Source organism: Salmo salar, chromosome 26 (assembly GCF_965601325.2).
Source record: "Salmo salar chromosome 26, fSalSal1, whole genome shotgun sequence".
NCBI classification, from domain to species: domain Eukaryota; kingdom Metazoa; phylum Chordata; class Actinopteri; order Salmoniformes; family Salmonidae; genus Salmo; species Salmo salar.
In genome coordinates this window covers 26,561,081-26,573,487 of record NC_138316.1, presented here as the reverse complement: position 1 = coordinate 26,573,487, position 12,407 = coordinate 26,561,081, and the positions used below count along the sequence as shown (strand labels likewise).

Below are 12,407 nucleotides of genomic sequence, written 5' to 3'. Positions count from 1 at the left end.
TGCCCTCAGTGAACGTGGACCACACCACCCACTAGAGGTATTCACGGGTCACGGGTCCATCCCAACCTGAATACCGAGACCCTAACCTGAATACCCGAGACCCGACCAGGTCCAAAGTTCTAACCTTTCCCTCGGGTGGGTCCTGTTTGATTGTCAGTGGGTCTCAGGTCTATGTTACTACAGCTGATAGACCAGACTACACCAGACCACTGCTTTGCATAGGCTATAGCATATTTATTTTACGCTAATAAAGGTGAATTTGTTAACTTATAGAAGGCCTAGCCAAAATTTAAAGATGTATTTGTTAATCAGAAGAGCAATTTGGCAAAACATTTTGTCACTCGGTTCCAATCGGGTCTGGTCTAGACCCGGACCTGTTAAGGTACGAATTGGGTCTAGGTCTTTTTGTCATCGGGTCCATTCGGGTTTGGGTATGCTTGTTCTCGGGTCTGTTCTGGTCCGGGCCCAAAAAGATCTCTTCTACCCACTGCATGCAGATGCGCAGGGGTGTCCTGTCCATTCAAATCCCAGTCCCATTATAATTTTTTATTTATCTTTACATTTTTGTCGTTTAGCAGACTTACAGACTTAAAATTAATGCATTAATCTTAAACCTAAAATCACCAACAGGGGTCAAAAACATTATCTATTTTGTATACTAGTGGTGCATGGCTAAGCTGAAAATGTGGACTCAATCGTAAAATTTGTGATAAAAGCACCAATTTTGGCACAGGTGTAGATGTATGTACCCTGAAAAGATATACAGTGCATTTGGAAAGCATTTGGAAAGTATTCAGACTCCTTGACTTTTTCCACATTTTGTTACGTTACAGCCTTATTCTAAATTGTATTAAATCCTATTTTTTCTCATCAATCTACACACAATGCACCATAATGACAAAGCAATAACAGTACATTTTTTCTTTTTGCAAATGTATAAAATACAAAAAAATTAAATGTCACATTTACATAAGTATTCTGACCCTTTACTCAGTACTTTGTTGAAGCACCTTGGGCAGTGATTATAGCCTCAAGTCTTGTTGGGTATGACTCTACAAGCTTGGCACACCTGTATTTGGGGAATTTCTCCCATTCTTCTCTGCAGATCCTCTTAAGCTCTGTCAGGTTGGATGGGGAGTGTCGCTGCACAGCTATTTTCAGGTCTCTCCAGAGATGTTCGATCGGGTTCAAGTCCGGGCTCTGCCTGGGTCACTCAAGGACATTCAGAGACTTGTCCCAAAGCCACTCCTGCGTTGTCTTGGCTGTGTGCTTAGGGTCGTTGTCCTGTTGGAAGGTGAACATTTGCCCCTGTCTGAGGTCCTGAGCGCTCTGGAACAGGTTTTCATCAAGGATCTCGCTGTACTTTGCTCCGTTCATCTTTCCTTCGATCCTGTCTAGTCTCCCAGTCCCTGCTGCTGAAAAACATCCCCACAGCATGATGCTGCCACCACCATGCTTCACCGTAGAGACGGTGCCAGGTTTCCTCCAGATGTGACGCTTGGCATTCAGGCCAAAGAGTTCAATCTTTGTTTTATCAGACCAAAGAAACTTGTTTCTCATGTTCTGAGAGTCTTTTAGCTGTCATTTGGCAAACTCCAAGCGGGCTGTCATGTGCCTTTTACTGAGGAGTGGCTTCCATCTTGCCACTTTACCATAAATGCCTGATTGGTGGAGTACTGCAGAGATGGTTGTCCTTCTGGAAGGTTCTCCCATCTCCACAGAGGAACTCTGGAGTTCTGTCAGAGTGACCATCGGTTGTTGGTCACCTACCTGACCAAGGCCTTTCTCCCCCATTGTTCAGTTTGGCCAGGCGGCCAGCTCTAGAAGATTCTTGGTGGTTCCAAACTTCTTCCATTTAAGAATGATGGAGGCCACTGTGTTCTTGGGGACCTTCAATGCTGCAGAAATGTTTTGGTGCCCTGCACCAGATCTGTGCCGACACAATTTTGTCTCAGAGCTCTACGGACAGTTCGTTCATCCTCATGGCTTGGTTTTTGCTCTGACATGCACTGTCAACTGTGGGACCTTATATAGACAGGTGTGTGCCATTCCAAATCATGTCCAATCAATTGAATTTACCACAGGTGGACTCCAAACATGTTGCAGAAACATCTCAAGGATGATCAATGGAAACAGGATGCACCTGAGTTCAATTTCAAGTCTCATAGCAAAGGGTCTGAAAACTTATGTAAATAAGGTATTTCTAAAAAACTGTTTTCGCTTTGTAAATATGGGGTATTGTTTGTAGATTGATGAGGAAAAAAAATATTAAATCAATTTTAGAATAAGGCTGTAACGTAACAAAATGTGGAAAAAGTCAAGGGGTCTGAATACTTTCTGAATGCACTGTAGATATGAGGCCACCGCAGATGTGGTCCCTGGGGGGTGTGGCAGCCAGTAAAACAAATAAATAAACATTTAATTACATTTAGATTCCAGTCAATGTCTCTATATCAACTTGAGAGTCATCTTTCAGATGCAATTGGAAATGTGTTTATAGCCCACAGCGTTCCAAAGTTAGACCTAAAAGTCTGATGACTCCTGTGACCATATCGCCTATAACACCCATCTCGGTGGCTATCTTAGGTCATACCGGTATGTCAGATTACCAGTCACATTCTGTTAACCTCTTATGGCTAGGGGGCAGTATTTTCACAGCTGGATAAAAAACGTACCCGATTTAATCTGGTTACTAATCCTACCCAGTAACTAGAATATGCATATACTTATTATATATGGATAGAAAACACCCTAAAGTTTCTAAAACTGTTTGAATGGTGTCTGTGAGTATAACAGAACTCAAATGGCAGGTCAAAACCTGAGAGATTCCTTTACAGGAAGTGGCCTGTCTGACCATTTCTGGAACTTCTTTGCCATCTCTATCTTTTACTAAGGATCTCTGCTCTAACGTGACACTTCCTACGTCGTCCATAGGCGCTCAGAGCCCGGGAAAAACCTGAATGTCGTCATCCCAGCCCCAGGCTGAAACACATTATCGCCTTTCTCAAGTGGCCGATCAAGGGACTGTGAGCTTAGGCGCGTGACCTGACCCCGTCTTTGTGATTTTTTTCCTCTGTTTGCCGAAAAGGAGATTCCCGGTCGGAATATTATCGCTTTTCTACGAGAAAAATGGCATAAAAATTGATTTTAAACAGCGGTTGACATGCTTCGAAGTACGGTAATGGAATATTTAGAATTTTTTTGTCACGAATTGCGCCATGCGCGCGACCCTTCTTTACCATTTCGGATAGTGTCTGGAACGCACAAACAAAACGCCGCTATTCGGATATAACGATGGATTATTTTGGACCAAACCAACATTTGTTATTGAAGTAGCAGTCCTGGGAGTGCATTCTGACGAAGACAACAAAGGTAATGAAACTTTAGTAATAGTAAATCGGAGTTTGATCAGGGCTAAACTTGGTCGGTGTCTAAATGGCTAGCCGTGATGGCTGGGCTATCTACTGAGAATATTGCAAAATGTGCTTTCACCGAAAAGCTATTTTAAAATCGGACATATCGAGTGCATAGAGAGTTCTGTATCTATAATTCTTAAAATAATTGTTATGTTTTTTGTGAACGTTTATCGTGAGTAATTTAGTAAATTCACCGGATGTTTGCGGGGGTTATGCTAGTTCTGAACGTCACATGCTAATGTAAAAAGCTGGTTTTTGATATAAATATGAACTTGATTGAACAAAACATGCATCCATTGTATAACATAATGTCCTAGGGTTGTCATCTGATGAAGATCATCAAAGGTTAGTGCTGTATTTAGCTGTGGTTTTGTTTTTTTGTGACATTATATGCTAGCTTGAAAAATGGGTGTCTGATTATTTCTGGTTTGGTACTCTGCTGACATAATCTAATGTTTTGCTTTCGCTGTAAAGCCTTTTTGAAATCGGACAGTGTGGTTAGATAAAGGAGAGTCTTGTCTTTAAAATGCTGTGAAATAGTCATATGTTTGAAAAATTGAAGTTTTTGTATTTTTGAGGAATTTGTAATTCGCGCCACGCCTATCATTGGATATTGGAGCAGGTGTTCCGCTAGCGGAACGTCTAGATGTAAGAGGTTAAGGTCCCCAAAGCACACACATCCCTGGGTCGCTCGTCTTTTCAGTTCGCTGCAGCTAGCGACTGGAAAGAGCTGCAACAAAACACTCAAACTGGACAGTTTTATCTCAACATCTTCATTCAAAGACTCAATCGTGGACAGTCTTACTGACAGTTGTGGCTGCTTTGTGTGATGTATTGTTGTATCTACCTTCTTCTACCTTCGGGGTGGCAGGTAGCCTAGTGGTTAGAGCGTTGGACTTGTAACTGAAAGGTTGCAAGATCGAATCCCCAAGCTGACAAAGTAAAAATCAGTCATTCTGCCCCTGAACAAGGCAGTTAACCCACTGTTCCTAGGACGTCAAATAAGAATTTGTTCTTAACTGACTTGCCTAGTTAAATAAAGGTAAAAAATAAATAAAAATGATTGCCCTTTGTGCTGTTGTCTGTTCCTAACAATGTTTCTGAGTATCACAGAAACACCACACTTTGAATTAATAACTTGACTAGAAATGTGTGAAAGTTTAAAAATATATGCTTATTTTGGGGCATTTAAACCATTTACTTGTGTTAGAAAAGGTTAATAAAATAAGGAGTGTTACTGTTTGACAGAAAGTGTCATTTTGCCATCATTTCCAATTGTGTAAAAAAATTACTCCTTTTGGTGCTTTTAGGGGTCGAAATACATTATGTTGGTGCTTTTAGTGTGAGCTAGACGAGACAACCACATATCACAGTCATGGCAAGTACATTTTCCCTCAATAAAGCAGTTATCAGCAAAGTCCGTGCTAGTCGACACCCTGCTCAGGGAGTGAGAATTGTTGTTGGTCTGACCCATGGCACTATGCCAGGTTCTGGTCTGTTACCCAGGCAACAAGGAAGTGGTCCTCTATAAACTTTTTAAAAGAGCATAGTCAGAGTTGGTCTCCTGCCTTATTCTTTACCACAGGGACCACGGACAGTGAGTTTATCTTTGATCTGATCTTATTGAAATGTACTATGTTATGATCAGCACTACTATGTAACCATGTTCTGCCTATTGAGGTACAAATGTTAGATGTTTGGACAGAAAACAAAGATAGTAGAGAAACCTGACTCCACCCAGTCTAATGATACATCAATAATAAACCTGATCTTTGCTCAGAATAACATCACATCAGTCTCTGGGTACACAGACACCAACTGCAAGACCTGCTGAATGGGTTTTATTGTGATTAGATCCCCATAGGGTTTTTATTCAGACTCAATCTAATATCAAGTTACAGACTGGTATTACATCATTCCTTATTCTTTAGGGCAGGGATCTCAAATAGGCGGACCGCGGGCCAAATACGGACGATTTTATTTGGCCCCCTAAGTTCTGAGCAAAGAATAAACACATTACTGTAAAATCACCAGGAAATCAGCTCAAAGTGATTTTAAATGATTTATAATGATGTTCCGGCCCCCCAACCCTCCACTCAAGAACAAAATAGGCCCACGGCTGAATCTAATTGGGAACCCCTGCTTTAGGGTAAGAGACCATCACAGACTTGTGTCATTGAAAACCAAAATAATTTCAACGTTATCTCTTAACCCTTGAGTCGAAGCCTTTAAGAACTAAACATGATTACAATGTTGCGCAAACATTGTGCTGCATCATGCACTCAAAACTATCATACAAATACATTCATAGGAATGTGTATGGTCATTATAACATGTTCATCAAATTATAACATTTAGGTTAAAGGGAAATGTATGAATTTCTGACAACACCCATATGGAATTGGAAAAATGACTTCTACAGGACTTTTTTGCTCCGTAAGCAGGAGAGTTGTTGTTTTAATAGCTCAGAATGAAGTGCTGTGAAAATTACTTCCCTGCTATGAGCTCAGAGTGGTTCACTTCACAGGAACGCTCAGTCAATGTGTCACGTCCTGACCATAGTAAGAGGTTATTTTCTATGGTAGAGTAGGTCAGGGCGTGACAGGGGATGTTTTGTGTTTTTCTGTTTTAGTTGTAGTTTTTCTATTTCTATGTTTTTTGGGGGGAGGTTGATCTCCAATTGGAGGCAGCTGGTCCTCGTTACCTCTGATTGGAGATCATATTTAAGTAGGGGTTTTTCTTCCTGGGTTTTGTGGGTGATTATATTTTGAGTAGTGTTTGTTTCTCCTCTGCTTCACGGTTTGTTGTTTTGTCAAATTCAGTTATTTATGTTTTGAAAGGTTTCACGGATTTAATAAAATGTGGAACTACAAACACGCTGCACCTTGGTCCGCTCCTTTTGACAGCCGTGACAGAATCACCCACCAAAAAAGGACCAAGCAGCGTGCCCAGGAGGAGCAGGGATCCTGGGCTCGGGAGAAGAGGGAATGGAGGACGTCCTGGACCTGGGAGGAGGTAATGGCAGGGGACAAGACCCTGCCATGGAAGCAGGTGGAAACGGCGCAAGCGGAACGGCGATGCTATGAGGAGCTAGCCCAACGACGGAAGCCCGAGAGGCACCCCCCAAAAAAATTGGGGGGGGGGGGCACACAGGGAGTTTGGCAGAGTCAGGGTGGAGACCTGAGCCAACTCCCCGTGCTTACCGTAGGGAGCAAGTGACGGGGCAAGCACCGTGTTATGCGGTGATGCGCACTGTGTCGTCAGGGCGCACTCACAGGCCGGTGCGATCTGTGCCCGCGCCTTGCAGTTGTCAAGCTGGGTTGAGCATCCAGCAAAGACGGGTTGTGCCAGCCATAAGCTCCAGACCTCCAGTGCGCCTCCACGGCCCAGTATATCCTGTGCCTCCTCTCCGCACTCGCCCTGAGGTACGTGTCATCAGCCCGGTGCCACCTGTATCGGTCCCACGCATCAGACCTCCAGTGCGCCTCCACAGCCCAGTACGTCCTGTGCCTCCTCCCCGCACTCGACCTGAGGTGCGTGTTACCAGTCTGGCGCCACCTATGCCAACCCACACATCAGACCTCCAGCGACGCTCCCCAGTCCAGAGCCTCCAGCGATGGCCTACAGTCCGGAACCTCCTGAGAAGTTCCCCTGCCCGGTACCTCCAGCGGCGGCCTGCAGCCCAGAACCTCCAGCAATGATCTACAGTCCAGAGTTACTGTCACGTCCTGACCATAGTAAGAGGTTATTTTCTATGGTAGAGTAGGTCAGGGTGTGACAGGGGGTGTTTTGTGTTTTTCTATGTTTTAGTTCTAGTTTTTCTATTTCAGTTTTTTTGGGGGTTGATCTCCAATTGGAGGCAGCTGGTCCTCGTTACCTCTGATTGGAGATCATATTTAAGTAAGGGTTTTTCTTCCTGGGTTTTGTGGGTGATTATATTTGGAGTAGTGTTTGTTTCTCCTCTGCTTCACGGTTTGTTGTTTTGTCAAATTCAGTTATTTATGTTTTGAAAGGTTTCACGGATTTAATAAAATGTGGAACTACAAACACCCTGCACCTTGGTCCGCTCCTTTTGACAGCCGTGACACAATGAGCCAGCTCTGTGAGAAATCAACAGGTGACCCTCCTGGAGAACAAAACCAACAATGTTCCCTCATCACCCACCATGGCAGCACTACCACACACACACACAGCTGAATGTGTGGGGTTACCAACTCCCTCAAAAGAATTTAAAAACCAGCTCAAACCAAAATGAATCAGTGGTAAATGGTATGTGATGTATCACCAAGCTAGATAGAATGCTACAACACTGACTATGTCCAAAAATAGTTTTAAAGTGTGCTGGTCGTGGTCAGTTTCCACACCGCCTGGTACTCAGCCACCTTGCCCTGGGTGTGTGGGAATTGCACACCCCCATCACCACTGCTGCAACACTTTACTTAGCCCGCTGCGTCTATTTCAGAAAAATGTGCATGAAACAATCCCCCAACCCCCATCTCTCACACACACACCTTGCCTGCAAATGCCCAGGAAAGAACGCCTACATGCTTAATCTGTATTTATTCAATTAGAACCCAGAGCAGCAGCATTTCTCCTAAATGACCTCATCTCAGTAATCAAAACCGTGCTCAGAATGTAAGAGAGGAGAGAGGGGGTAGAGAGGGCAAAAAAGAAAGAGCACTTAAGTACTCACTGTTTAGGTGTCTTTAACCTCTGATCATACTGGTCTGTATCTAATCCTTCATGACTCTATCAGGCTGGATACCGTGCTCTCCCACTGAATCACACAGCAGGGAGTCAACTCCAGCAGAAATGAAAGAGTCAGTGATAAGGGCTAATATTAGCAGCTGTGTGTTCATGCAACACCATGCTTTACTACTGTCATCCAGTCTGGCGAGAAGATAACATTTCACTCCCACAGGTGCCATGGTTGCTAATGATAACTTCCACAAAGGAACCATAGCAGAAATGTTGTTCATACCATCGGCCAAACAAATGAGTGACATTAGATATGAGATCAAATGGCTCGAACCCCACCACCCCACATTGAGTCATGTTTTCCATCTGTTGAATAACACTCTGTGTCCCAAAACTTGTCAGATGACTCAATGTTATGTCACCTTTCTGCCATTCTACTCACTGGCTTGGCTTGGCTGTGTCTTTACTTCAACTACTCCCAGTGATGATGACCTGTTATTGTAGAGAGTGACATCATCCTCCCTGCACTGTAAAAGGACCCTCACTTCAGCCATTGTGTGACTAGTCTAGTATACACTACAACGGTTTCAGTAACTAGGTTTCCATCCAATTGGTGACAGATTTTCATGAGAATATTCTAAAGTACAGTGGTGTGTTTCCACCAAATTGACTTGTTTCAGATAAAATCAGTGCGTGATGACATAGTGCACGCTTAAGTTTTCATGTACCGAATAGAAATCTAAATGTTTGCATCACATTTTCAACTCTACCTATAGTTTTGTCACAAAAAAACGATTGTGTTAAATTCAAAAATGTGTCTACTCTGGTCTTGACATGTGCGCTCTATCCAACAGCTCACAGATACAGTACGGGTAGACTGTGCAGGGGGGCTAGTCTATATGATGAGATTATTATGGATAAGAGCGGGAATGTTTGTATTGTCAAAACGGCAGTCAAGCATCGATCACCAGAATCAGACCCTCGATATTTATTGGAAAGGAGCATCAAGATCATTGTGCACTTTCACCACCCTGTGAAGTTCATCATTTATTTAATCTGTAGCCTAATAAACTGCATATTTGCGCATAAAGGTATTTTCACCTCCATTTCTCGCATTATTAATTTTGCCGACACAAAAAGATCCCACCAAGTCGAACGAACTATTGATCTGTCGACATTTATAAAACTTCCTGTTTCCATCACAGCTGTCGTGATTTTTTTTATAAGGTATGATTTTACTCGCATAAAAACTGTGGATGGAAACATGGTTACTGAGCCAAGAAAGTTTTTTTGTTGTTCATCCCACTCAAATTGGGCCAAGACAGTATGCTTAATAGGATAGAGGCTTTACATTTCTCTATAGATTCAAATGTATCTCTGTAATCCCTTTACTGTAAAAAGGGCATCAGGTTTTTTTTCACCAATAAATCTTATCTAATTCCATCAAGTGCACACTATAACACACACAATCACACCCACAAGCCACGTCAGTTGGGCAGGCTGGGGCTCATGTTTTCCTTTACAAATCTAGGAGGTCCATAGAAAATGAACAGGAGTGGAGGGACTTCCTTTTCCAAAGGCGCTGATTCCGGCTGTTCCATGGTCATTAACCCAACATGACTCAGACAACACTCCGTCCCCCACCCCAACTGACCCTCCACCCCCTCCACAGATCTGGATGGGAAAGTCTGGACTCAACAGCCAGCTGTGAGGCTTTCCCCCTGGAAGCCGACTTCTAGAAAACTCTAATAGGATGTAGGCGCTTTCCATGATGTCAACATTCTACACATTATCAAATTCCTTTTTTCCCCCCTTTACATCCACAGACATATACAAAATAAATAAGAAAAGGAATGCAGTCAACGCACCAACTACAATTTTGACTAGATCTTGCCTACAAGGTGAATAGCAAAGTGACAACCAAATGGTTGGCATAAAACACTGTAATGGTGCTCAGCCAAGTATAGAACTTCCTTTGCCTTTTTAGGGGCTATGAATCACCCAGTAATAGATGAATGATATTGGTTACTAAGCTCAAGCACTTGTTTGGCCAGCTGCAATGGTGCACAAATAAAACAGAAGAAACCTAAATGCTGCAGGGCCAGGCAGTGTGTCACTGAGTCCCCCACACACACTGCCCAGGATATTAACCTGCTGTAACATTCTGCTAAAGTATGTGTGTTCTCCCAAAAGCACTGTCTGAAAGACCCCTGGCCCTCTCTCTCTCAGCTCAGGGCTCTGGCTGGGCCATCGGTGAGTGACATCCCATCCCACCCTCCAACTTCTGTGGTTTAGATCTTGGATCAGATTGCTTGGGCTGGGTGAGGATCCAGAGTCTATGACCAGGGATCATCAACTAGATTCAGTCACGGGACAATTTTGTCTTGAGCGGATGGTCAGGGGGCCAGAGCATAGTTAGAAACAATTTGTAGAATGCAGATTGACCGCAAGAGGCCAAACAGCTATAATATTTGACAAAAAAATATATATATATTTCAAGCGTTGCTTACATTTGTATACAATCACATAGATCTCTCTATTATGTGTGAGAATACTTTGGAAAATATTTCCAAAATTAAAATCACTTGGAGCTGATTCCTGGTGTTTTTACAGTATTTTATGTCCAACAAGCGGCGCCACTAGTTGGGGAACCCTGCTATAGACTACGTATGCAGAGCATATAGGCCTTTAATACTGCACTCATTTCTCACAGATTTGACATTCTGTATATATTGGGAATTCCTTTGCATTTTGGATGTCAAGGGACAAATAAGAGGTTAATGCTCATCTAAAAGATATGGTTGCACATTATTATGTTATACTGCTATTCACAATGAACACAGTTGTGGTATGGTTATTATAAAGAGGAATAAAGAGTGTTGATCAAGACTGGATTGGACATATTCTGAAATGCTAAGTGCATACAAAAAAAGAGTCTTATTTCCCAAATGAATGTTCTTTAGTGAGTGCGGACTGACCTGCAAATTTCAACTAAAGGCTCCAAAGGCACCGTTGCCATGACAAAGTAATCATCCAGAAAATATTTGTGAACTGCTGATCGCTGAGCTGCATACAGTCTTCTTCTACCTACCCTATATTCTACTCATCTTGTTAACAAACAACAATCTTGTTGCTTAAACAAAATGTAATAACCAGTCTATTATCTTGGTGTTACTGTCCTATCAGTATTATTAGTTTCATATCACATGGTAATTAATCACATTACTGACTCATTACACTGTAATAAGGAACTTGTACTGCGGTTTACTGTTCCCTATCCCTACTGGAACAAGTCAACACTGCATGTTTCCTTGTTTGGACCAAAACGCAAGTTTTTGCTAAAAATACTAAAGGACTTTGAAGTGTTTATACAATACTTAGCCTACTGTTCCATTCCAAAGAAGAATAGGGTCAGAATGGCTGAACCGTGGTACAGTAATCTGATCTGACCAATATCCATGGTATACATTTAATGAGCTTTCTGAAACCTTATTAGACCTTCAGATCACAACAAAATCCCCAAGCAGCACTTGCTGCCCCACTATTGTCTCAGTCACTTTAGACATGCAGCTGCCCACCTCCAGGCTAGTCTCCTGGAATTAGGACCTGGCATTATAGACTCCTGAAGACACAAAGAGGATTCCAAAGCGTGTCCACTCATTCTCAGTTACACTTTTATGAGCACCTTCACCAAGAAACTAACTGTGAATATAAAGGTTTTGATAGTGAAAGGGGACAAAGAGTTAAAAGTGTGGGTACCTATGGACAACACACTGTGTGTGTTGGAATGCCATTGACAAGGCTATAAAGGACAACTGTGGCTGGGCAATGGCTGCTTGGGCCACTGGCTTTAACAACAACTGTCTTTAGCAGCAGCTGTCATTGCTCTGCAACTGTTTGAGCAACAAAAGGGATTGATCAAGATTCACACATGATATCAATGTTAGAGAAAGGCATACATGTAGGGATATTCTCTGTAATTAATATGCTTACAGTTATGGATGTGTAGGAATTTCTTTATATCATAGTCTGATTCACTTAGATTTTTTTGGATCCAAATGAAGGTTAATTAGTCTGTTGGCTAAACCGTTATTAGGCCAATAGGCATATTCATTGTCTGATAATGAACATTGTCTACACGAATAAAAATGGTAGGCAATACCTAATGGGTATGATGGAAAATGCGTTCAATGTGAGTTTACATAGGGGTTTTGTTTCAGATTTATGCTTTCAAGTACAGCAGGCCCAGAAATGCTGAAAGACGTGTTATATTGTAGCCAACAATTATAGACT

The 12,407-nt window shown here is 42.5% G+C and overlaps 1 protein-coding gene across 2 annotated transcripts in view; it reads right to left on the bottom strand.

Annotated features, from left to right (window-relative positions):
- Nucleotides 1–12,407, bottom strand: part of rras2 (RAS related 2) — a 45,855-nt gene that overhangs the window by 32,605 nt on the left and 843 nt on the right. The gene's annotated exons all lie outside the window — the stretch shown is intronic.